Source organism: Camellia sinensis, chromosome 4, assembly GCF_055761805.1.
Source record: "Camellia sinensis isolate YWXY chromosome 4, ASM5576180v1, whole genome shotgun sequence".
Taxonomy (NCBI): domain Eukaryota; kingdom Viridiplantae; phylum Streptophyta; class Magnoliopsida; order Ericales; family Theaceae; genus Camellia; species Camellia sinensis.
In genome coordinates, this window is record NC_138964.1 from 159,117,167 (window position 1) to 159,144,563 (window position 27,397).

Consider the following 27,397-nt stretch of genomic DNA (forward strand, 5'->3'; position numbering starts at 1 on the left):
CTTTCACTTTCAGATCTAAGTCTAGCTTTTGTTCTTACACTTTCATATCTACTCTTTGTGAGAGAATTATTGTAAAAGTGGGTTCAATTACCACTTATTCTTATTCCTTATTTTTGTGAGAGATTTTGTAAGGGTAAGGTATTTATTGTTGAGTGAGGCTCAATAGATAAGAGTAAGTCCTGTGCCAAATCCACAAGCTTGGTGGTGTATTTATTCAATTGATAGTAAAGAAATTCTCAAGGAGGTTCCTTGGGGAGTGGACGTAGGCCTGGCGTGCCGAACCACTATAAATCGCAGTGTTTGATTTTCTCTCTCTATCTCTTCTACTTTTATATTGATAATTATTATTCTGTTTTTTTTTATTTATTAAAATTCTGAATATTGTGTTATTTTTAATATTGTGAAATTTTTAATAACCCAATTCACCCCCCCTCTTGGGTTGCCTATCTGGGATAACAATTGGTATCAGAGCCTAGACTCTAGTTTTTGTGACTTAACCGTCTCAGAGTAGATCATGGCAACCCCTAGTTATTCCTTACCCGAGGGACAAGCATCTAATAGGCCACCTCTATTTAGCGGCACAAATTTTAGCTATTGGAAAACTAGGATGACCATACATATTCAATCTAATGATTATGAATGTTGGAAAATTATTTGTAATGGTCCAAAAATTCCTACCAAAACTATAGATGGACTTAGGATACCAAAACCTGAAGATGAGTGGGATGAATCAGATACTAGAATGGCCCAAATTAATGTCAAAGCTACAAACATGTTGTACTGTGCTTTAGATGCCAACGAGTTCAATAGAATTTCCACATGTAAAACTGCTAAAGAAATTTGGGACAAGCTTATAGTGACTCATGAGGGAACCGAACAAGTTAAAGAATCTAGAGTCAGTTTGCTAGTCCATAATTATGAACTTTTTAAAATGAAGCCTGATGAAACTATTCCTCAAATGTTTACTCGTTTTACTGATATTATTAATGGTTTAACTTCTCTTGGCAAAATATATACTAATGCTGAAATTGTAAGAAAAGTGCTTAGGTCATTGCCAAAAAGTTGGGAGACAAAAGTCATTGCCATTACCGAAGCCAAGGATTTATCAAAGCTAAGTCTAGATGAGTTAATGGGATCTCTCTTAACTCATGAGCTCATAATGCAAGAAGGAAAGGAAGAGGAGGACAATAACAAGAAGAAAGGAATAGCTTTCAAATCCACCTCGAAACATCAAGAGGATAAGGAAGATGATTCAGATGAGGATGAGGAAATGGCATTCATCACAAGAAAGTTCCAAAGGTTTGTGAGAAAGAAACAAGGTGTACGAAATTTTTTCAGAAAAGACTTCAACAACAGGGATTTTCAAAGAGGAGAAAATCACAAAAAATCTGAAGTAACCTGCTATGAATGCAACAAACCTGGACACTACAAATCAGAATGTCCAGAACTTAAGAAAAAATTCAAGAAGGACAAAAAGAAAGCTATGATTGCAGCATGGGGAGAAGATAGTGATGAAAGCGATACAGAAACCGAAGTTTGCAAAAACGAGGTTGCTAACCTATGTTTAATGGCACTTGGAAATGAAAATGAGGTAAATGACGAATCCTTTACATTTGATGAATTACAATTAGCTTTTGATGAATTACATGCAGAATTTAAGAAACTTAGTTTGAAAAATAATTGTCAAAAGAAAGTAATTTCAAGTTTATCAAAAGAAAATGAATCATTGACTTCCAAGATAAATGTTTTAGAAAATGAAGCCATGAAAATGAAAAAGGAAAATGAGATTTTAACTCAAAAAGAGTCTTCAATTTCTGAAAAACATTTAGTTGTATTGCAAAAAGAAAACGAGTCTTTAAAAAATGAGCAAATTATTTTAAAAGAAAATATTGAAGACTTGAAAACTACTCTTTCAAAGTTCACTCAAGGTAGAGAGACTTTAGATAAAATTCTTAAAAATCAAAACCGTACTTTTGGTAGAGCCGGAATTGGATATAAACCTTTTTCAAAAGTAAAAACTGCCAAAAATGGTTTTGTATATGCATCTTCTAATCACTCTCATCTCACATGTCATTTTTGTGGAACAAAAGGTCATATTTCACCTTCATGTCCTATTAAAAGAAATCCTTTTGCTAAAATAAAAAAGATGTGGGTTCCTAAGGATATCTCAAGGATATCAAATTCTAACTTTTATGGACCCAAGAAAAAATGGGTACCAATAGATAAATCAAATTTTTGTAGGTATGTTTCAAGACAAAATCCAGTAACGATAGATGGTATCTCGACAGTGCATGTTCGAGGCACATGACTGGAAATAAAGCTATGTTCGCCACACTCCAACCAAAGGATGGCGGATATGTGACTTTTGGCGACAATAGCAAGGGTAAAATCATTGGTGTAGGAAGTATTGGTAAAAATCCCTCTCCTATTATTGAAAATGTTTTATTTGTTGAAGGTTTAAAACATAACTTGCTTAGTATTAGTCAATTATGTGATAAAGGTTATAGAGTTATTTTTGAGAAAACTCATTGCACTATTGAAAATACCTTAGAAAACAAAACTTTATTTGTAGGTTATAGACATGAGAATGTATATGTGTTTGATTTACATGATTTATCTTCTCATTTTAACATTAAATGTTTATCTGCTATAAATGATAATGGTTGGCTTTGGCATAGAAGATTAGGACATGCTCATTTTGATTTAATTTCCAAACTTTCAAAAAATGAGTTAGTCATAGGTTTACCAAAAATTGTTTTTGAAAAAGATAAACTTTGTGATGCATGTCAATTTGGAAAACAAACTAGAATTTCTTTTAAATCCAAAAATATCGTTTCAACTACTAGACCGCTTCAACTCTTGCATATTGATCTATTCGGACCATCTAGAACATTAAGTTTAGGAGGAAAATCTTATGCCCTTGTTTGTGTTGATGATTACACTAGATATACATGGGTATTATTTTTAGCACACAAAAATGAAGCTTTTTATAATTTCTCAAAACTTTGTAAAAGAATTCAAAATGAGAAAAATCTTAATATTTGTAGTATTAGAAGTGACCATGGTAGAGAATTTGAAAATGATGATTTTATTAAGTTTTGTGATGACTTAGGAATAGATCATAATTTCTCAGCCCCTAGGACTCATCAACAAAACGGTGTGGTTGAAAGAAAAAATAGAACTCTTGAAGAAATGGCTCGTACTATGCTTTGTGAAAATAATTTGCCTAAATATTTTTGGGCGGAAGCTGTAAACACTGCATGCTATGTTATAAACCGTGCCATGATTAGACCTATTCTTAAGAAAACTCCTTACGAACTTTGGAAAGGTAGAAAACCTAATATTAGTCACTTGCGTGCTTTTGGTTGTAAATGCTTTGTATTAAATAACAATAAAGATAATTTAGGAAAATTTGATGCTAAATCGGATGAAGCTATATTTCTTGGTTATTCTATGTCTAGTAAAGCTTATAGAGTATTTAATAAAAGAACTCTACTTGTTGAAGAATCTGTGCATGTTGTTTTTGATGAATCTAACGATATTATTTCCAAGAATCTTTTAAGTAATGATATTGTAGAAAATCAACCAAGCATGGAGAGCATTTATAAAAAGGAAAATGAAGAAAATCCATTACGCGAACATGACGAAGAAATGACAATGGAGAATCTTCAAGAAATATATGCTCTTCCAGAAAATGACTCAAATCTACCAAAAGAATGGAAGTATGCTCATGGCCACCCCAAAGACCTCATCATAGGTGATGCGGCGGAAGGTATAAAAACTCGTTCCTCTGTTAGAAATATTTGTGGTAACTTGGCATTTGTTTCACAAATTGAACCAAAATCATTTTTAGAAGCTGAAAATGATGAAAACTGGATTTTAGCAATGCAAGAAGAATTAAATCAATTTGAAAGAAATGAAGTTTGGTTTTTGACCCCTCGACCTAAGGATCATCCCGTTATTGGTACAAAATGGGTTTTTCGAAATAAAATGGACGAATCTGGAGTTGTTACTAGAAATAAAGCTAGATTAGTAGCTCAAGGCTATAATCAAGAAGAGGGAATTGATTTTGATGAAACTTTTGCACCAGTTGCTAGACTTGAAGCTATTAGAATGTTACTTGCTTTTGCGTGTTTTAAAGATTTTAAATTATATCAAATGGATGTTAAAAGTGCTTTTTTAAATGGGTACATTTCGGAGGAAGTCTATGTTGAACAACCTCCCGGTTTTGAAAATCATAAATATCCGGATCATGTTTTCAAACTTTCAAAAGCCTTATATGGCTTGAAACAAGCTCCTAGAGCATGGTATGAAAGATTGAGTAATTTTCTACTTGACAAAGGTTTTTGTAGAGGAAAAATTGATACAACACTTTTTATAAAAATCAAAAAGGAAGATATGCTAATCGTTCAAATTTATGTTGATGATATCATTTTTGGTGCTACTAATGAAAATTTGTGCAAAGAGTTTGCTAAAGACATGCAGGGTGAGTTTGAAATGAGTATGATGGGGGAATTAAATTACTTCCTTGGTCTACAAATTAAACAAACTAATGATGGAATCCATTTAAATCAAACGAAATATATCAAAGATCTACTCAAAAGGTTTGAAATGGAATCATCAAAGCCTGCAGCAACTCCAATGAGCACATCGATAAAAATCGACAAAGATGAGCAAGGTAAACCCGTAGATGAGAAGAAATATCGAGGTATGATTGGTTCTTTACTCTATCTTACTGCAAGTAGGCCCGACATAATGTTTAGTGTTTGTATGTGTGCACGTTTTCAATCCGCACCGAAAGAGTCACACATCATCGCAGTCAAACGCATTTTCAGATATCTTGTCGGCACTCAAAATTTGGGATTATGGTATCCTAAGGGAACCACCTTTGAACTTTTTGGTTACTCAGATGCCGACTTTGCGGGATGTAGACTTGACCGAAAAAGCACTAGTGGCACTTGTTATTTTCTTGGACACTCACTCACCTCTTGGTTTTGCAAAAAACAAAACTCAGTGGCTCTATCAACTGCTGAAGCAGAATACATTGCCGCCGCTGGGTGTTGTGCACAATTGCTTTGGATGAAACAACAACTTCAAGATTTTGGACTTCACTATGATCATATTCCTATAAAATGTGACAACACAAGTGCTATTAACCTTTCAAAAAATCCTATTCAGCACTCACGCACTAAACACATTGAAATAAGGCATCATTTTCTGAGAGATCATGTACTCAAAGGTGACATTGAACTCGAATTTGTGCCTACAAATTGTCAATTAGCTGACATATTTACCAAGCCTCTAAATGAAGAACAATTTTGTTATATTAGAACAGAACTTGGTATGATGAATACTCCAATATAATGTTTATATTAAAAAATAATTTTTTAATAATTAAATAAAATAAATATTGTAATAATAATTATTATTATAAAAAATAATAACCATAATAATAATATACATATATTTATATATATAATTTTTCTCTCTCTCTCTTCCGTTCCGTCTCTATCTCTCACCCACTCTCTCCCTTACTCTCTCTTTTTCTCCTTCTCTTGCTGTCTCGCTCTCCCCTTCTTCCTCTACCCTTAGCCGACTCCATCTCCACCTTCACCATAGCCTACAACCAACTCCACCATCCACAAAATCATCGATCACTTTCATCACTATCACCATCCATCCAAATCCCTCACTAATCTTCCAAACTCCATCACTTCTCCACCCGAAATCTGCATCACCATCTTCACCGATTCATCAAGTTCCATCACCGATCCATCAAGATCCGTGACTGATCCATCAAGATCCATTGCCGATCTACAAAAATTCGTCACCGATCTACCCAATCGTCTCAATTTCTTCCGTTCATCAAGGTTATCACCGATCAACATGTTAAAATTTTTGTTGCACTGTGTTGTATTTTTTTACTTGTTATATGTGCTCCAAATTTTCTTGGATTTAATATTGGTTGCTTCTACCTTGATTGAAGTATTTGTTTTTATTTTTATTTTCTCCTTTTTTGCTAGTGCACTTGGTGTAGTTGTTTATGGCCAGATCTTAAGGGCCTTTGGTGTCATAGATTGGTAATTTATTTCTTCAATTTTATGAAATTTCTAGTGCATTAACTCAGGGGGAGACTCATATTTTGAGATTAACAATCATTATAAAAATATATATATATATATATATATAAAAAAAGGGCATGTGTATATTCTGTGCATAATTTTAGGGGGAGTATATATATACATTTTTTTTTTTTTGCCATACTCCTTATCTGCACCAACAAACAATTTTTTTGTGCAAAGTCAAAATTTAAAAAAAAATAATAATAATAATAATAATAATAAATAAATAAATAAAGGAAGAAATGCTCACAATTTTATTTCAGAAAAAGAAAATATTACTCGATTACAGGTAAATTTTCAGAAGGTTTCACAGATTTTTTCTTTTTCACTTCTCTCAACAATTTTTCATGAGCCTCTGTTACATGCCTCTCTCTATTTTCGATTTCTGTGAGTCTTGGCATTATCACCGTTGCATAATACTGCACTGCATTCTCCAACTGTGCATTTTTTCTTTTTAGCTCTTTCTTCTCCTTACACATATTCACTACTTGTTGTTTTAACAAGCACACCTCATCTCTCCATTGCTGATTTTCTTGTACTCTTGCTTGTAATCGTCGCGCCATATTGGAAACTGCAGTCATGGCCTGTGTACTAAGAGCCATAGTGTGATTAATAGCATCGAAATCATTTCGATTGCCAATACCACTAGAACCCTCATTTACAGGCATAGCATGTGCCTGTGTCACTGGTACTCTCTCATTTGCCTGCATTACAGGCACCTCATGCAGGTCCGACTCATTGATCGCCAAGGTAAGGAATGACATGATTACAAAAGAAGCTAAAAAAAATTTTTCTCTCAAACACTTGATGATTTCGTATCTTTGCTTCTGATCTGTGTCACTTTTTATACACTCCATTGCTCCATTCCTCGATGCATATCTGTTATATCTGCTCAAATCTTTTGTTTGTCCATACTTCCTGCGCTCGAGATGCTACAAAATCCCCACAATGATTCCGACAAGACAGCCGGCCCCTTATTTTGTTTTTGGCCCCCCAGATTATTGTATCCACTGTGTTTGTTTCTTATCTTCATCTTTATTTTGATGATGTCAAAGGGGGAGAAAAAATATGATTTTGAAAATTATATGTCGCAGGGTTGTCAAATATTTTGTCAAATTTATTTTGTGTCAAATCCATACAAATATTGCCATCATCAAAAAGGAGGAGATTGTTAATCATATTATTTAATTTTGATGATGTCTAAAATATATTAGTTAATATACATATTATTTGACACAAATTATTATCTTTTTAAAATATATATATTTGTTAAATATTATTTAAATAAAATAATATTATCTTTTTAAAATATATATGTTAAATATTATTTTAAATATTTTCAAAAACTTTACTATTCACTTTTTGAAAAATATGGTTAATTACTATTCATCTTTTGACAAATCGATTAATTATATTATTTTGACAAAAATGATTATTTTAAATATTTTCAAAAACTTTACTATTCACTTTTTGAAAAATATGGTTAATTACTATTCATCTTTTGACAAATTGATTAATTATATTATTTTGACAAAAATGATTGATTGGTTGTATTATTTTGACAAATTTGATATTTATGGGTTGTCTTATTTTGACAAAATTAATATGGAGTGGTAAAATACATTTAGTTTAAAATCTTTACAACATATACAATATTTTAAAGATGACATATATTTTCAGATCCATCATAAATATTATTTATAGAGATTTTTCTGTATGCAAAATTTTGATCAGAACTTATATAACATTATATGCAGAATACATCACGTGCGTTATTAAATTTTTTACACTACATTAATTATATCATATTATAATTAAACAAGAAGAACAAGATGGAGTTATGTATATATATATATATATATATTATAAACTAGATGGAGAAAATTATTTGTTTGTTTGAAAGTTGTGAACTTTGTATTAAATTGTCTACAAAAATGGTGGCTCCATGTTTGATAAAACAAAAAGAAAAAATCAGTCTTATTTTTTATCTTTTGCTGACTATTCAAAATCAATGAGTGTGCTTATGTAAGCGATGACATCAAGAGTGTGCTTAGGTAAGCCATGACATCAGGAGCGTGCTTATGTAAGCCATGACGTCAGGAGCGTGCTTATGTAAGCCATGACGTCAGCAAGGAGTGTCCAACGGGCATATTTTTGTGTATAAATAGAAGTGTTGGATGTGGAGAAAAACCAAGAACTTGAAGAGCAAATATTTCTGTGAGCTCCAAAATTCTGAGTATTCTGCTCTTTCACTTTCAGATCTAAGTCTAGCTTTTGTTCTTACACTTTCATATCTACTCTTTGTGAGAGAATTATTGTAAAAGTGGGTTCAATTACCACTTATTCTTATTCCTTATTTTTGTGAGAGATTTTGTAAGGGTAAGGTATTTATTGTTGAGTGAGGCTCAATAGATAAGAGTAAGTCCTGTGCCAAATCCACAAGCTTGGTGGTGTATTTATTCAATTGATAGTAAAGAAATTCTCAAGGAGGTTCCTTGGGGAGTGGACGTAGGCCTGGCGTGCCGAACCACTATAAATCGCAGTGTTTGATTTTCTCTCTCTATCTCTTCTACTTTTATATTGATAATTATTATTCTGTTTTTTTTTATTTATTAAAATTCTGAATATTGTGTTATTTTTAATATTGTGAAATTTTTAATAACCCAATTCACCCCCCCTCTTGGGTTGCCTATCTGGGATAACAATCCCGAAGAGAGAAGCAGCAACGGAAAAGCTCCCCGTGACCACGACCGAGGAATGAGCCAGTCGCGACGCCACGACCATTGAGTTTTGCAATGTTCATGGGAATAAACCGATGACTGAGGCAGATTCCATCGTTAATGATCCGGGTGTAGCGGTCGAGTTCGCTCAACAGATCTTTCCATCGGAAGTCCAACAATCGATGGTTGGACGACAAGATTTCGAAGTGTTTCGAGAAGGTATCCATGGGGCGGTGAAGGGGCTGTACACCGCCTATGAAGTCGGCATGCACCTGCGCGTCGCGCGGCAGGAAATAGAGAAAATGGACGAACGGATCTGTAGTTCGGAGGCTCGTGCGAAAAAAGTCGAGCGTGAGCTTAGGGAGCTTAGAAAGGCAAAAGCCGCCGAGCCGCATGCGGCGGGTCAATCTAACCCGATTGTGGAGGAAAGGGTGACCCAACGGCTATTGCGTCATGCCATCGCCGACCGAGATACGGCAAGCATGTTCGCCATAGAAAATGCGAGGGCCAAGGGTTATGTGCAAGGCTTTCATGTTGGCCGGAAGGTTGGGATCGACAAAACGAAAGAGAAACTTGCAGAGGAGGTCTGCCGATGCGAGAATCGGGGCTTTAAACACAGTTGGATCACAGCACTTCAGGCCGCGGAGGCTCTCCGAGCAAAGGGTGTCGATTTGGCGTTGCCGCTGTACCATCGTGATCATTTGCCATTTTCTACATTTGAAGTCGAAAAGAGCGACGATGAGGGAGACGCCGCATAAAAATATTCATTGTAATGTTCAAACGCGGATTGCGTCTAAAATTATGTAATTATTGGTTGGTCAAATAAAAAGATTTTATTTTCAATGTTTTGTTATAATTTTTGTTTGGCACACACATTCTTGCATGTGTTTTATTGTATAAATATTTGAATAACCGTATTTCAGATGATTGAATGGACATTGATCGGCCTGATTTATTAAGTTACGCACGGCCCGAACATCCACGAAGGGTGCTCCGAGTCCGAAGGCTTACTCGGCCTAATGACATCATACGCAGATGGGGCTCCGAATCCAGAGACTTTTTGGCCAATCGTGATATCTACGAAGGGCGCTCCGAATCCGGAGGCTTTTTCGGCCCAAGGACGTCATGCGCCGATGGGGCTCTGAATCCGGAGACTTTGTTTGGCCAATCATGATATCCACGAAGGGCGCTCCAAATCCGGAGGCTTTTTCGGCCCAAGGACGTCATATGCCGATGGGGCTCCAAATCCGGAGACTTTGTTCGGCCAATCGTGATATCCACGAAGGGCACTCCGAATTTGGAGGCTTTTTCGGCCCCAAGACGTCATGCGCCGATGGGGCTTCGAATCTAGAGGCTTTTTCGGCCCAAAGACGTCATGTGCCGATGGGGCTCCGAATCTGGAGACTTTGTTTGGCCAATCGTGATATCCACGAAGGGCGCTCCGAATCCGGAGGCTTTTTCGGAACACCGTTGAACTGCAATTTGTAGTGAATAAATTGGGATCTTTGTATTACAGAAAAAAAGATGTACATGGCGAACCGTTCAGAACAAGCATCATGTCCCACAAGTTGGGTCAATGATAAAATTTGCGTAAATGCGTGGAATTCCAAGGCCGTGGCAGACTCCTTCCTGACATGTCTTCAAGCCGATATGCCCCTACTCCTGCGATTGAATCAATCTGATAGGGGCTATCCCAGTTAGGACCCAATTTTCCATCGGCCGGTTTCTTGGTTGCTGGAAGTACCTTTTTCAGGACCAACTCTCCTGGTGTGTAACGGCGCAACTGAACTCGTTGATTATACGACTTAGTAAGCTGCTGTTGATACCGCGCCATAGATGCGAGGGCACGGTCTCGTCGTTCTTCAATTAGAACCAAATCCAAGGCCAGCATCATGTCGTTTCGGCCCATATAAAAAACTGTCGATTTTAAGGTTGGGAGGCCGATTTCCAGGGGTATGATTTCCTAGGTTCCAAAGCACAGAGCAAACGGCGTTTCCCCAATAGACCACCTCGGTGTAGTTCGATGAGCCCACAACACACTTGGCAATTCTTCGACCCATTTGCCTTTAGCTTTCTCTAGCCTCTTTTTGATGCCGTCCAAGATGGATTTGTTAGAGGCTTCAGCCTAACCATTGCTTTGCGAATAAGCCGACGTGGAAAAGTAAGGTCGTATACCGTACTTGCTGCACAGTTCTCGGTAGACACCACAATCGAACTGGGTGCTGTTGTCTGAGATAAGTGCTCTTGGAATGCCGAACCGTGTTATGATGTTTCTCCGAACAAAACGCTTCACATCGGTATCTCGAATGTGGGTTAGTGCCTCCGCTTCTACCCATTTTGTAAAATAATCTGTCGCGACAATCAAAAATCACTTGTTACCCGGGACCCGAGGCAGTGGTTCGACGATGTTAAGTCCTCATTGGACGAACGACCAAGGACTAGTTATGGAGCTCAGCTCTTCAGCAGGCAAGTGGGTCAAAGGAGAGAACTTCTGGCACTGTTCATACTTTTTCACGTAGCCTTCGGCATCCGCTATTGTTGGCCAGTAATACCCCTATGTCACGGCTCGATAGGCCAAGGACCGCCCGCCAGAATGGGCGCCACAACTGCCTTCATGTATTTTAGTCAGAAGCTCTTCGACTTTGTCCGGGTGTACACATCCCAAATATGGACTAGACAGGGATTTTTTATAAAGCCTTCCTTGCGGATCCAAGTAGTATCGCAGGGCTTTGTTTTGCAGCTTGTGCGCTTCTTTCTTATCCTCTAGGAGCTGTTCGGAAGACAGGAATGCGGCAATGGGATCCATCCAACTCAATCCAGACTCTATAACATTGACTTGGACTTCCTCCAGAGGGCCAATGCTCGGCTCTGAGATGAAACCTACTTCGATGGTTCGTTTAATCTCTGAGTTGATGGCAGAGGCTAGGCAGGCAAGGGCATCTGCATGTGTGTTCTGATCACGTGTTATCTGGTTCAATTCATGATGGTCGAATTTTGCCAACAAAGAGTTGGCCATTTTCATGTAAGCCGCCATACGGTTGTTTCTTGCCGCGTACTCCCCCTTTAGCTGATTGATCACCAGTTTTGAATCACAAAATACAAGCAAACGCTGAGCACCCAGAACATGTGCATTCTGCAAACCGGCTAGAAGGGCTTCGTATTCGGCTTCGTTGTTTGATGTTTCGAAGCCGAGCTTGACGGCCTGCTCAATTATTGCGCCGTCGGCAGCCATGATAACAACTCTGGCTCCACTGCCCCGCTTATTGGATGATCCATCACAGTACAACTGCCAGATGTCTCCAACATAAATTCTCCAGTTAGGCTTCGGACGAATCTCATCGGGCTTGAAATCAGCAAGACCCCCGGTGAATTCGGCAACAAAGTCAACAAGTACCTGTCCCTTGATTGAGGTTTTGGGTAGAAACTGAATGTCGTACTGGCCGAGTTCGAGAGCCCACTTTGAAACACATCCTGATGCTTCTGCACTTCGTAGTACTGATCGGAGGGGATAATCTGTTAGCACCCCAATGCTATGTCCCTGGAAGTAATGCATCATTTTTTTTGCCGCCATGACTAGGGCTAGGATGAGTTTTTCCAGCGGAAGGTACCGCGTTTCGGCGTCAACCATTGCCTTGCTCACATAATACACTGGTCGCTGCTCCCCCAGCTCTTCCTTTATCAGTACGGCGCTGACGGCCTTGTCAGAAGCTGCTAGGCACAAAATGAGCGGGTCACCAGCAGTGGGTGTTGTCAAGAGTGGTATTGAGCAGGGGTAGGTCTTGAGTTCGTTGAAAGCGGCTTCGCATTCAGCGGACCATTCAAAAGCCTTTCCCTGCCGTAGTGTATGAAAAAATTATCGACAACGATCTGTAGACCGACTGATGAACCTGTTGAGTGTGGCGGCCATCCCCATCAACTTTTAAACCCCTTTTACTGAACGAGGAGAGCCGAGTTCCAAGATTGCTGTGATTTTCCTGGGGTTGGCCTCGATTCCTCAGTGGTTGACAATGTAACCCAAGAACTTGCCAGAGCCGATCCCAAATGCACATTTGGAAGCGTTCAGCTTCATTCCATATTTGCGTAAAATGCTGAATGCCTTTTCTAGATCGGCTATATGATTCTGTTCTTCCTTGGACTTGACCACCATATCGTCAATATACACTTCCATAGTGTGGCTGAGTTGCTCATTGAACATGGCGGTGGCCAGTCTTTGATGGGTTGCCCCTGCATTCTTCAACCCAAATGGCATAACTTTGTAGCAGTAGGTTCCTCTTGGGGTAATGTAACGATCCCATCGCGTATAATGATTAGTACTTAATTAATTAAGAGGATTTGAAATTTAATTGCCGAGTATTATAATTTAATTTGGGATTTATGAGAATTGTGAAATCTGATTCATATATGATTCTATTAAAGAGTTATTTTGAAATTAGAAATTAAGGGTCCAAATGGCTTAAGGAAGTAAAATTGAGAAGTTGAATCAATTTAATTTTAATTACGGACCCATTTGGGAGTTCAATTAAATATTTGATTCAGTTTAGTAAAATTGAGATTCGATTAATTAGGTTCTAATTGGAGTTGATTAAGTCCTGAGGATTGAGAATTGTGGTTATTATAAATTAAATTTAATTATGATGTGTCCAATTTGAATATGTAATTTATTGATGAAAATTTGAGTCTGATCAGAAATTGAAGGCCTAAATGATTTGGGAAATCAAAATTGATAATGATAATAAATTTAATTTAATATTTGGAGCATTTTGGGAGTCTGACTAAAAATCTTATTCGGATTGATAAAATTAAATATAATTAATTGGGCCTTAATGGAAGTCAAACTAAACTAATAAAATTATGTGGGATTTATGATTTGTTATAATTAATGTAACTATGTGTTGATCAAGATTTATTAAGATTAAGTGTTAATTAAATTAACCCTACACATAAATTAATTTATGGAAGAATCTAGAATTAAAGGGTGTAAATGAGCAAGGGTGTATTCAGTAAATTAGTGGGTGTGTATATGTGTGTGCGCGTGTAAGGCTGTGGTCAAAAGGTAAACTGTGCATGTGTGTGCTGGTGAGTTCAAGATGAGGGTAATTTCCTTGGGGCCAAAACACACGTTCGGTGAAGTGAAGAAAAAGAGCTAAGGGAATTTAGAGAGAGAGAGAGAAACAACCGAGAGAGAGGGAGAGTGTGTAAAAAAAAAAATTCTTGAAACTCATTTGCTGGAAATTGAGTAGGAAAGCTAAGGGAAAAGCTAGGGAAAAGTGAAGAACTGAAGAAAAGTTCAAGAATTGGCCAAGAAATTCATCAATTTGAAGACTTAAGGTAAGAAATTGAGACTTAAATTTTGTAGATAATTTACTCACAAGCTGAAATTAAAGGGTAATTGGGTTTAATTTCATGACAAAAGAAAGGAATGTAGAAGGTTTGAGTTAAGTTTGATAATTAAGAAATTGATGTTGTGATTAAATATTTGAGTTTGATTTTCTTCATCCTTCACATATTTGAAGTTTATCATTACATGCGTTGTAAATTTCCAAGATTTTAGAATATAATTCATATTTTCAAGTTTATGAGCTTGAGATTAAATTGTGATATAAATTAAGAAGTCAAATTATAAATTGAGCTTGATAATGGAAAAATTGGTTGGATTTGATAAATGTTTTATACATACATCATGGATTTTGAGGAATTTAAGGTAAACAATTTCATGTTTTGAAGAGAAGAGGGAAGAAATTTTATAAGAAAAATTAAGTTTATGGAAATTTTGGCGTTAATCCTAAAGTTAGACAAGTTCTTGATTTTACCATGAAAGACAGGAATTGGTTTAATTTTAATTTAAAAGTTTTATTCAAATTAAAGAGTATGAGTTTATGGAAGATTAAACATTGATTTAATTTTGAATATAGAAAATTAATTAGTTTTAATCTCAATGTCACACATGCAAATACTTTCCTAAGAGTCATATAACTTCAATTTTATGTACATTAAAAGGAATTAGTAAAATGGTGTAGAAATTGAATTAGATTCAAAATTATAGAAGTTAATTTGAAAATAACCATTTTGGGTTTGAATTTATTTGTCTTATATGAAATTGAGTTTCAATCACACATGCATCATGAATTTGCAAGAGTTTTGGGAGCCTAATTCATGTTTTAAAATTTGTGGGTTTGATGGGGAGAAAATGAGTTAAAACTAAATTTGGACAAGTGGAGCATGATTTTGAATAAATGATTTCTAATTGAGAGTGTTTACTAAATTATACAATGATTCTCCATTTTTGTATACCAAAATACATATTTTAAGGCTTTGAACATCAAATTTGAACTTCAATTACAATTCTAGAAATTCCAGAATTTACGTTGTCCACTCGAGCACGGAAAGTCTCGCTCGAGCGTGAAAATCGAGCTCCCAGAAGTTTTTCAAACTTTACAGTCCGCTCAAGCGACCAAAGTGGCGCTCGAGCGAAGACCCCCTTTTCAGCATATTTTGGAAAGTTGCATTTAGTTCACATTTTTATTCTCATCTATTTTCGAAGAATTTTGGACATGATTTATGACTCAATAAAGATTAATAAGCTATTAATCAACATAGATTAGTTAGTTAAAGAATGAATCATTGATCTAGTGGCAATTGTTTAAGAAGCCAAGTAAAAGATCAATCTATTTGGAAGAAGGACTTAGTAATGAAAGAATATGTGAAATAAGAACCTGGCTTATTTGAATGAGAAAGAATCAGCGTAGTAGAACTTCAGACTATTTAGACGGAAAAAGACTAGAAAAGTCAAGTTTGATCAAGGAAGGTATTTCAATGTGTTTATGTTATGCGCTTGTGTAGGTCACGCTCCATTATCTGCCTGGTTTATCTGATATGTCCAGTCTGTCTGATTTGCTTCTGCAGCTATCTGTGAGTAATAACTTAGTAAAGTTATGTTCAACTGTATCTATTTTCTATGTGACAAAATGAGATCTGTTTCCTGAAATGATATATTCTGTACAATGAATGATTGTCCAATTTCTGTTATATATTCGTGACATCCTTAGCATCATGTGATATCTGTTGGCTGTTACCCGGTATCGGAGGTTCCTTTATGGAACTTAATTCTGTCAGCACTCTGTTACCCGTACCGGAGGCCCCGTCATGGGGGCTCAGTGTATCTCTGCTCTGTTACCCGGATCCGGAGGTTCCTTTATGGAATTGGTTATTCGTAACCCTCACGTGTTTGTATCTGCTCTGTTAATGCTAATGGATGTATCACGTATATTTAAGCATACCTCATGATTTCTGTATATGATCTGGACAAATTATGAATTTGATATGAAACTAAATTATAATTTCTGAATCTGTACGGACTCATCCATTGAAACCTCTTTACTCTATTATTGTTCACTGAGCTTTCGCTCATAGTTTATATTATGTATGTAGGTGAGCCGGGGCGTGATTAGGGCCAGAGTTGACGGCCTTCATTTCTATTTTTGTCAGCCAACCGTTGTGCCTCCCATGGAGGTTCCGGATATATCAAGTGATTGTTACTATGTGATTTAAAGTTTTAGTTCTGTTTTCTTGTTTGGTTAAACAAGTCTTGTGTATTTTGTAAAAGAAGCTAAGTCCTTTTTGTCTGATCTGTATATATATTATGGCGTAGGGACGATGTGTATATATGTAAATAAAAAATTTAACATTTTTCTGTCTCATATAAGTCTGCACAGCTCAATGGACGTTGTATATTTGTTATTTGTTTCCGCTAGCCCCTAATATTATGTTAATCTATCTCAGAGGCCTTCGGTAATCCTAGGATTACTGGCTGGTTACGATACTAAACCTATAGGGACGGGCTTGGGTCATGACAGGTAAGGAATGCAGTTTTATCCTAGTCCTCCGGATGCATGGCAATTTGATGGTAGCCTCTGTAAGCCGAGGAAGCTCATACGTTGATGGCGTGCCGTCGCATCTACAAGTTGGTCGATTCTGGGTAGGGGAAAACAATCCTTGGGGCAGGCTTTGTTTAGGTCCGTGAAATCGACACACACTCGCCAAGTCCCGTTTTTCTTCTTCACCACCACTATATTAGAGAGCCATGTAGGGTAGGTCACTTCCCTAATTGCCCCGGCGTCAAGTAGCCTGTCAATCTCCTCAACAACGGTGGCTGTGTGCTTTGCGGTTGACCGCTGGCTTTTCTAAATGATCGGCTTGCACTTAGGATCGACATTCAAATGGTGCTGTGAAACTGACGAATCTGTACTCGGCATCTCATACGGAGTCTACGCAAAGACATCGAGGTTGCTGAGTAGGAAAGAGATTAGTTGCTGTCTGTCAGCCTGATTCAGGGAGGCGCCGACCATGAAGAACTTGTCTGGGCTTCCATTGATTTCAACTCGGTCTAAGCCTTCCGTGGCCTTTTCATTTGGGAGCCGCCCAACATCGTCGAGGCTCTCTCGATCCGGCACCTCAATGGAATTCACCTGTAGTTCCTTTGGCGTTTTTTCAGCAAGGAGATAACTTGCTTGTACCGATTTCTAGGAGCCATGGATTTGCTCAACGTCGCGTTCTGTCGGGAAGCGTAGCAGCTGATGATAGGTACTCGGCACGGCCCGCATAGTATACAACCAGGATCACCCCATGATGAGATTATACGGCGACGGTAGCTTGACGACCAAGAATTCCACATCCACTGTTCGGGAACCTGCTCGAACGGGTAGTCTGATTTTTCCCAACAGGTACTCTGGATTCGCATTGAAGCCGAATAGTGGATAAGGGGCCGGAGAGAGATCTGATTCGGAGAAGCCGAATTTAGTAAATGTCTTATAGTACATAATCTCCGATGTGCTCCCCGGATCAATGAGTACGCGCTCAACTGTGAATCGGTTTACGCGTAACTCAATTATCAAGGGATCAATGTGGGGCAGTGTTACTCCGGCCAAATCCGAATCATCAAATGTAAAAACCTCGACTTCATGGGGCCGTTTAGCCGAAGTGAGTCAGTCTTGAGGGTTAGACTTCGACTGAATCGCATGCACCGTCGATGACATTGGCAGGCTGTATATCATGTGGATCACGCCGAGCAGGGGTGAATCTTGTCTCAAGGCTTTTGCTTTGGTTGGGTTTCCTTTTCGGACGTACTGTTGTAGCCGGCCATCTTGTATCGATTCCTCCAGGAGGTCCTTCAGTGTATAACAACTGTCAGTATTTTGGCCATGGTCCTTGTGGTACTCACACTATCTATCCCGTCTTCTCGTGTCAGGTGGTCCCAGATTGCTCAGAAATATTCTGCACATCAAAGCCTCATCATCCGCATGCAGTGTCATAGCTTGCGTGTAATGGCAGATGTGATTGGTGGGGTTTGATTTACCGTCGCACAAGGTGAATGACGGTGCTTTGAATTTCTTGGATAGCACTACCTTTACAATCCGTCGTACAGAAGGATTGTGTTGATCTTCATCCGAACTGTTTCTTCTTCGCTTTATACGGGGACTCTCTTCAGAAGAACTGGAAGTTTCAGATCGTCCCTTCTTCCTGGGCTCCGAGGATAACGAGTCGGAGTCACTATCAGTATCGTCTTGTCGAGCTCGAGGTCGTCGACCACCTGCCTTCGAAGATCGTTCCGGATTTAGGCTACAACTTGTTTGGACTTCGCCACTTCCAAGGCCAGATCTTCACGAAAACATTCATTCTCAGTGATCATGTTCTCCAACCTCTGTTCATTTTGCTTTGCTTGTTCCATGATTGCCTGCATTGTCTCATGCTCCGAAGTTGAGGGTGAGGCAAAGTTCAAGGCACGTCTTGCGGCGATAGTCTCCGGTCCAAGCATGTTTGTTAGGGTGAGGTCGTCTCTTTGCGTGGTTTCATCTGTGACTATTGGAGGATCTTCTGTTACGCCTGCCATGGATATATTTGAGTATTCCCACAGACGGCGCCAGTTGTGGAGAAGTGGTTTTGGAAATACTCTCCTGATCTTGGGAGACGCTAGCGATTCTCTTCTAGTCATCTAAAAAGGGATAAATGCTCCGGTCTGGGGTGCCGGAATTAGCACTCTGACGGGCAAGTCAGTCTCTAATCTCTGAATTGCTTATATTTTAAATAAAATATAATAGTTCTTACATACCTCTTACTGGCTGATATTCTTCTATTTACATCATTTCTCTCTTGGGCCTCGGGAGTAGGCCCGCTTTCTGTTCGTCATTCGGCTTCCTTTGTAGCAAATTGCTTTTTACTCGGCCCTTGACCTATTCGGCTATTTGACTGAATAGGGTAGGATTTGGATGTAGGATGAAGTCGAATACTATAAATTCATTATAGTTCCCTAAGTTCATATGCTAGGCCTATTTACGACCCCCATTATTCGGCCCCCACAGACCCGCATAACCCACGCAAAACAAACCTTACCCGTAGTGATTTGGGCTGTTTTGAGATATTGATTGGGTTGGATGTAGATCCATTTTTAGAGACAATTTTGGGTCAGACCTAACCTACCTTCATAAGACCGGTGCACCTACAAACCCTTATAATTTTATTTTTTTATTTTTTTATTCCTCTTTTGCTTCGCTGCCTAGGTTTCCTCTCTCTACCCACTTGTTCTCTGTCTCTCTTCTCTTTCTCTCATCTCGCTTCCATCTCTCTTTTTCATCTCGCATTTTGCTCTCTTTTCTCATTCCTATCGTTGCTGTCAACTTTCGCACTCCGTCACTACTTCCTTGCCTCTCTCACACTCCTCTATCGTACTCCCATGTTGGCTTATCATACTCCATCACCTCTCAAACTCCACCGTTGTTTCTTCGCTACTCCATTTGCAAAGTAAGAGTTGAAATCCTAATTTTCGTTGCCACTCTATTTGGTAAAAAGATATAGGGTATATTTGTGGAGAAATTGGGCTATTTTTTTCGATTTGATTGGGCTTCTATATTTGGTTGCTGAGAAACCCTAGTTGAGCTTTTATGTTTGATTGTTGTTGCTGACTATATTGAGATGCAAGATTGTTTGTTTATGTTTGTCTTTTTTATGGCCTAAAAGAATGTCTCAGAAAAAGGGTAAAAAATGCAAAAAATCAAAAAATATTAGAAAAAAATCAATCTGCAAACCGCTTACACACCCGCATGACCCATCTATACAATTCGCAACCCACATCACGAGCGGTTGTTTTTTCATTTTTTCCAAACACGCATCTCTTCGAGCTGGTCCAACTTATGACCCAAATCGTCAAAAACCAATCTATAAGCACCCTTACTACTAATGATCCTTACTTGACATGGATTAAATTGTTATTTGATGACCTAATTCAGCACTTAAAATTGAATGCATTAACTAAAAATCAATTAAGCTCGTTTGATAATAACAATTGGTAACACTTACAATTTTAAGTGTCTCTTAAAATGAAACTAAAAGATGGAAAAAAATATTATGTGATAGAAAACCTACTTAATTCTAACTTAATTTATAAATACACATATGTCGACATACATAGTTATAACATCTCCGCCATGGCCATAACCACCATTACTCATTCCACCACTATTGTTACCACCACCATAACTTCTATCGCCGTTGTCGCCACCACCACTACAACTACTACCACTGGCACCACCCCTCCTCTACCACCACCATAACATCTACCATTGTCATCATTGCATAAGTACTACCATCACTTCACTACTATCACAACACCACTACTACATTACCACCATCTATCTACCATCATTACAACTATCTTATATCTCCACAACTATGGCCACTATTACCACAATTACCATCATAATTACATTACCACCGCCACTTTGTTTACCTTTTATTGGCTACATATTTTGTATAAAGCCAATCACAGTTCAACACGTGGCAGGTTGAGGGTAATAAGATAAGACAATTCAAACCTTCAATCGTGATCGTCCACATGGCAGTTAGTATTGGTTTTCATAAGATCTGCGTAGTATTGGATCAGTAAAGAGATGCAAAGTGATGTAGCTTTAACGATTACTCACATTTAAATTCAAAATCAGGGGGGAAGCCTAACTGCAGGTATTGGCGTAGTGGAGCTAACTATAAGGAAACATGATCAGCGATCATGAAAGAGTGTTTCGACGGTTAGAAGTGCAGTTCGATGGTTATCCTTGAGAAGTATAAATAGCGGAGAAGGCCCCAGAAAAAGCCCCAGACTTAAATCCAAAAAACCAGTTTTATTCTACTTTATTTCTTTTCCAGTTTTTACATTTCTTGTTCTTTACATTTCTGTACTTCAAATTCCTGCACTACATTTCATTCATAGGAGTAGTTTTCAGGACTATTGTTTGCTTAATTCTCCTGAACAAAACCACTACTAAAAGTCCTCTTCATTGAGGCTGAAAGAACTAAAACACAATCGTCTGATAATTGGTTGGCAATTAACATTCTGTAAGGACTGGTTGATCCTTGCTCGCACGCTCATAATTACAAAAATAACCTTTGAAAGCCAAAAAAGCCAACATATATTTTTGGCACGCCCGGTGGGACTAATTGAAATAGCTAAACGTAGGAAATAAGAAGAAAATGAACGCTTGGAAGAAGGCGTGGAAGAAGAGGTAGAAATGCCTAATCCAGAGGATAATGTGATAACACATCCTATGGAAACACCCATTTTATCAGAACCTATGGTCGAACAGACCAGCACTTCAGAACAAGTACCACATGTTCATAATATTGGACGAGGCTAAGGAATTGGACCATCCACTGTTCCATCTACTCAGCCAATGAATCCATGGGATGGCCTACTAGATGCCATGGGACAGCAGTTAATAAACACAATAGAAATGTGGGCAACATCCTTTTTGGATCGAATGAATACTCACCAACCAACAAACACAAGACACATGGAGGAAATTCCAAATGTCCCTCAACAAAGATTGGCTAGAAATAAACAGCCTATGCAAGTTAATGGACATTTTAATGGTCAAACTAGTAATCAAAACTATGAAAGACCATCACCTCAGTCTTGGTATGAACCTATTTCGAGGCCTATAGCAGGTCAAAATGCCTCATTACTTAACAGTGAAGCCATGCAAATTGGTGGATCTGGCCCAGTACAAGAAAATGGCATAAGGATGGTTCCAAATCCCATGTTCGAAGCCATACCTAGTACGAGGGGGTTCACTAATCCTTTGTTCGAATTTATACCCGGGGGGTTGGAAGGTTTTCCTGCAACTGGAAGAGACACAACACCTGTTCCAGCACCTTTCGCAGGTCCTTTTTCAGGATAGGCTCAAAGAGGTCATCCATACCCTCAACAGCAGCCAGCACCACAGGGACAACCAGTCCAAAATATACCACTCTATAGGCCAAGAGGACCCCAAGCACAAGGTTGTCCACCAAATCATGTGTTTGTTCCTCCAGTAATGGTTCAACAGGCACAAAATATGGTCCTTAGGGACCAAATTGCTGACATTGTTAAAGAGATGTGTAGACCAATGGCTCGGGGGGTTCAGACTCCTGTGTACAGGAAACCGTATCCAGAATGGGTGGATAGGGTACATGAATACCCAAGGGAGTTTAGGATACCCGACTTCGCTCTTTTTTATGGGAATGGAAACCAGTTAACGGTTGAACAAATTGCTAGGTTCGCTGCTCAGTGTGGTGAATTTACTAACAATGACTATATGAAGTTAAGATTATTCCCAAATTCTCTAACTGGGATAGCCTTTTATGGTATATTAACCTTACACCTAGCTCTATTCAAACTTGGCAACAAATGGAAGAGGCATTTCATGCCCAATTCTTTCAAACAGAGCAAGAGGTTTCCATGGCAAACTTGGCAAGATTGAGTCAAAGGCCTGATGAGAAGGCTACTCAGTTTATTGCCAAATTTAAAAAAGCACGAAATAAATGTAGGATCATCTTACCAGAGCCTGAATTTGTGAGATTGGCTCAAAATGGTCTAGAGTTTAGGCTTCGAAAGAAGTTTGACTCAACTGAGTTTAGAGACTTAGTGGAATTAACCTATAAGGTGTCTAAGTCTGAAGCATTACTAGAAGAAGAACAAGATTGAAGTAATGCATCGTACAAGACATATTATAGAGATCTTAATTATGAGATTGATACAGCAGAGATTATAAGGAAAGAACCTGTGATCTGTGAGGCATTAATTCATAAAGATACAACAATTGATCAACAGTTTAAAAAGAAAAGCCTTCATAGGAAATATTCTTTCGACTTAACAAAGGCAGATGACATTTTTGATCGTTTCCTTGCTGCAAATTTCCTGAAGTTACCAAAAGGAGTCAAAATTCCGTCTCCATAGGAATTTAAAGGAAAACTGTATTATGAATGGCATAATTCTTGGTCTCATTCAACTAAAAACTGCATTGCTGTTCAAGATAAGATCCGAGAGCAGATTCGAAAGGGGAGTTTGAAATTCCCAACTAAAGCAGAAAAGGCCATGGGGATTGATACTAATCCATTTCTAGAAATTAGAGAGATGGCAGCCAATGTTATTATGCCAGATTTTCAGAACTTATTCTTAAAAGAATTGGAAGAAGTCAATGTACAGATGCATGTTGCCAGTCAGACAGCTGTCAAGAAAGACCTTGGAAATTTACCAGCTATTGGACAAGGTTTCCCAGACCAGAGGAAAGACTCTGATGAAGAAGCACTGGATGATGATTCTTTAGAAGCAGCTGTCATGCAAAGTATGTGTCCCAGATGTAGGCCGAGCTACAAGTGGTTGAAAGGGCTTCCAATTGATGGGAAGCAATATTACAAGGATCTGCAGAGGCGTCCTAAACCAACCAATGCTTATAACAAAAGGTCATATCTAACTAGCATTAGGCAGCAGCCATTACTGGCTGAGCCAACAGTCACTAGAATGCATTCTAAAGGAAAGAGGCCTTTATATGAGTCTAGACCACCTAATTATTACAGAATGGAGAGCAGTCATCCTGAATGGAGACCGGAGAAAGGTTCGGTTTATGGGATCAAAGCCAGAGATTGGCCTCCTAGACCAGCCTCACGCAGGACGAAAAGTGGCCACCTTTATCAAAGGCCTGAGTTAGGCCCAAAACACGGAGTCAAGGCCAAGCAGTGGCCTTCACAGCCAGCTTCGAAGATGGCTTCGAAAGAAGAAAGAAACAGTTCAATAGCTGGGTCAGTAGGTTTGTGGGTACCTGGAGTTCCAGATTGGTTTGTCATGCAGAACAAACCTAGGGAGAGGTCTACCCAAAGAAATGTTGTTGAAAACCAAGGTAGGATGGTCAAACCTCCTTTGGTGCCTCCAAACAATTGGGTATTGCTTAAGCACCCAAAAACAAAAGAACCAAATATGGTCCTAGTGATTTCTAGGTCCAAAAGAAGGAAGATTCAACGAAGATACACTTAGTACCAGAAGGATATGAAAGAGGGTGGAGAAAGTTCTTCATTGCTTCGGCTAAAGAGCCAGGTAGAAAGAGAAGAAGATTCAAAGTTAGACTATAATCTAAAATCGACTCTTTCAGACAAAAAGAGTTGTAGCAGGAAGCAGTTGGCCAAAGTTTGTTCCGAACTAAAGGCCAAGGAAAGATCCAGCTTGGTAGGATTAGAAAAAGCTTTAATGGAGAGTGATAGTGAGGTAGAAAATAAAGTCGTCCCAGGCCAAAGGAAAGGGATGGTGAGGAAGAAATGTTTGAAGCCTTCATGGCTGAACAGACATTTTTGGTCAAAAAACCAACAGAAACAGACCATTCGAAAGAAGTTACTAATACAGAAGTGCCAGAATGCAGCATGGAGGACGCTTCTGAAATAATTGAACAGGTTGACCAAGAAGGAAATCAGGTACAGCCAGTCGTCCAATTTGGCTCATTTCCTCCAATGTCAGTGAATATGGTGCAGTGCAAGACGAATCCGAAGTAGCCACACCAATGGAAACAGAAGACGAGAATGAGAAAGAGGTAAGTATTAACCTCTCACATCCTTTTGAGTATCCCACGACGTCCATGACACAGCATGTCAAACCCTTGTATATCAAGGCCTTCTTCGATGGAATACAGATGAATCGGGTGCTGGTGGATAGCGGGGCAGCAGTAAACCTGCTTCCAAAATCTTCTTTGAAGAAACTAGGAAAGAAGAACCCCAAACTAATCCCAACCAGTACAGCTATTGCTGGTTGCACTGGAGACAAATAGATGGCCCAAGGTATTCTGCCCATCAACCAGAGTTTGGGAACCAGGGAATGCATGACAGCATTCTTCGTTATCGACAGCAATGCTAAGTATAACGCTTTACTTGGAAGAGATTAGATTCACACCAACAAATGTGTGTCTTCCTCTTTACATCAGAAAATCATGATGGCCTTGTGCAATGGAGAGACAGAGGAGATCAATGCAGATCCTCAACCCTTCATAGCTTGTGCAGATTTTGCAGAAGCCAAATCATATACTGAAGGAGTGGTATCACTCAGTATACTGAGAAAACCTGATGGATCAGCCGATGTGACGGCTGATGAAGAATTTGCACATCTAAAGCACTTGGTCCAGGAGAGTGCTGATGAAGAGTTTGTCGTTCAGGATGACAATGATGCCTGGTTGTAGGCAAAGAGATGAAGCCCAAGAAGCCAAGTCTTTGGCTCTAATTAAGTTCTCAGTATTGGATGTAAAATCAATAATCCAGAAAGTGCAAGAGCAAGACAAAGAAGCCATGACGATTAGTTGTAAGAAGGAACAGCAACAGGTCAGATTTTTGGCCTTAGATAAATATTATGCTTTGGACATTGAAACAAAAGTCCAGGAGATACAGGAGGAAGAAGCCTTGTAGACAGACTTTGTCTATGATGAGGAGGGTCAAGATGTTGAATCAAAGAAGCTGGGAGCAGAACAAAGCAAGGAGATTACTTCGAAGTCAAAAGAAATCAAAGAAGGAGCATTAACAAGTTCTCAGATACAAGACCCCTTGGAAGAAGTAAATTTAGGGGAAGGTTCTATATAACAGCCCACCTATATAAGTGCTTGGTTAAATGCTCTTGACAGGGACCAGTTGTTAGTTGTTTTGAAGAAATATAAAGATTGTTTTGCATAGTCTTATAATGAACTACCGGGATTGGATAGGTCATTAGTAGAACATAGGCTCCCTATGAGGCCTAATTTCAAGCCATACAAGCAGAAACCAAGAAGAATGAGTCCAAAAGTGATTTAGAAAGTTAAGGAGGAAATTTTTAGACTTCTAAAGGCAGACTTTATTAGGACAGCCAGGTACGTTCAATGGCTATCTAATATTGTGCCTGTAGTTAAGAAGAATGGTAAAATGAGGGTATGCATCGATTTCAGAAACTTGAATCTAGCAACTCCAAAAGATGAGTATCCTATGCCTATAGTAGATTTGTTGGTAGATAGTTCAGCAGGGCATCAAATTTTATCAATGATGGATGGGCACTCTGGTTATAACCAAATGTGCATTGTAGATGAGAATGTCCATAAGACAGTATTCAAATGTCCTGGGAATATTGGCACCTTCGAATGGGTTAAAATGCCATTTGGCCTGAAGAATGCTGGGCCTACATATCAGAGGGCTATGAACACTATCTTTCATGATCTCATTGGAGGGTATTTAGAGTGTTATATTGATGACATTGTAGTGAAATCCCAATCCATGGAGGAACATTTGTTTCACTTAGAAGCAGCTTTTGAAAGAATGAGAAAGTTTAAGTTAAAACTCAATCCTCTTAAGTGTGCTTTTGGCGTATCATCTGGAAACTTCTTGGGCTATGTAGTACACAAGAAAGGAATACAGATTGACCAGAATAAAGCCAAAGCCATCATTGAAGCCAGACTTCCATCAAGTAAGAAAGAATTACAAAAGTTCCTTGGACAAGTTAATTTCCTTCGAAGATTCATTTCTAATACTACAGGAAAAACTAAAGTATTTTCTTCCTTGTTAAGGCTTAAAGATGAAGAGGAGTTTGTGTGGACAGCAGAGCATCAAACTACTTTCGAAGGAATCAAAGCCTACTTGGCCAACCCTCCAGTGCTGATGCCACCAATGGGTGCTAAGCCCTTGAAATTGTACATAGTTGCAGCAAAGAATTCATTGGGAGCTTTCTTAGTCCAAGACAATGAAGAAGGCAAGGAGCAAACTGTTTATTACCTTAGTAGGTTTTTAAATTCTTATGGATGTAAATACTCAGCTATAGAAAAGTTGTGCCTTGCATTGTATTTCGCTGCAATGAAATTAAGATACTATCTTTTGCCAACAACTGTCTTGGTAATTGCAACCACAGATTTGGTTAAGTATATGTTATCTAGACCTATGTTGAGGGGAAGAATTGGCAAATGGATATTAGCCTTGTCAGAATTTCATTTAGAATATGTTCTCCAAAAGACAGTAAAAGGACAAGTTTTAGCTAATTTTTTGGCAGACCATCCATCTCAAACAAAAAGCCAAGAGATAATGTAACTTGGTATGGCTAGTGTTGAACCATGGTAAATGTGGTTCAATGGATCAAAAGCCAATAGTTTAACTGGAATTGGTATAGTAATTAAGTCACCACAAGGAGTAGAAACCACACATGGTTTCAGAGTGGATTAAATTGCTTGTTCCAATAATCAAGCTGAATATGAAGCCTTAATAATG

General features: G+C 38.5%; 1 long non-coding RNA gene across 1 annotated transcript; it reads left to right on the forward strand.

Annotated features, from left to right (window-relative positions):
- The first annotated feature begins 13,976 nt into the window (after positions 1-13,976).
- LOC114314118 (uncharacterized) lies at positions 13,977-16,132 on the forward strand. Its single transcript, XR_003647389.2, has 2 exons — positions 13,977-14,170; positions 15,683-16,132. It is a non-coding gene; the product is annotated as an uncharacterized LOC114314118 (long non-coding RNA).
- Positions 16,133-27,397: the final 11,265 nt, after the last annotated feature.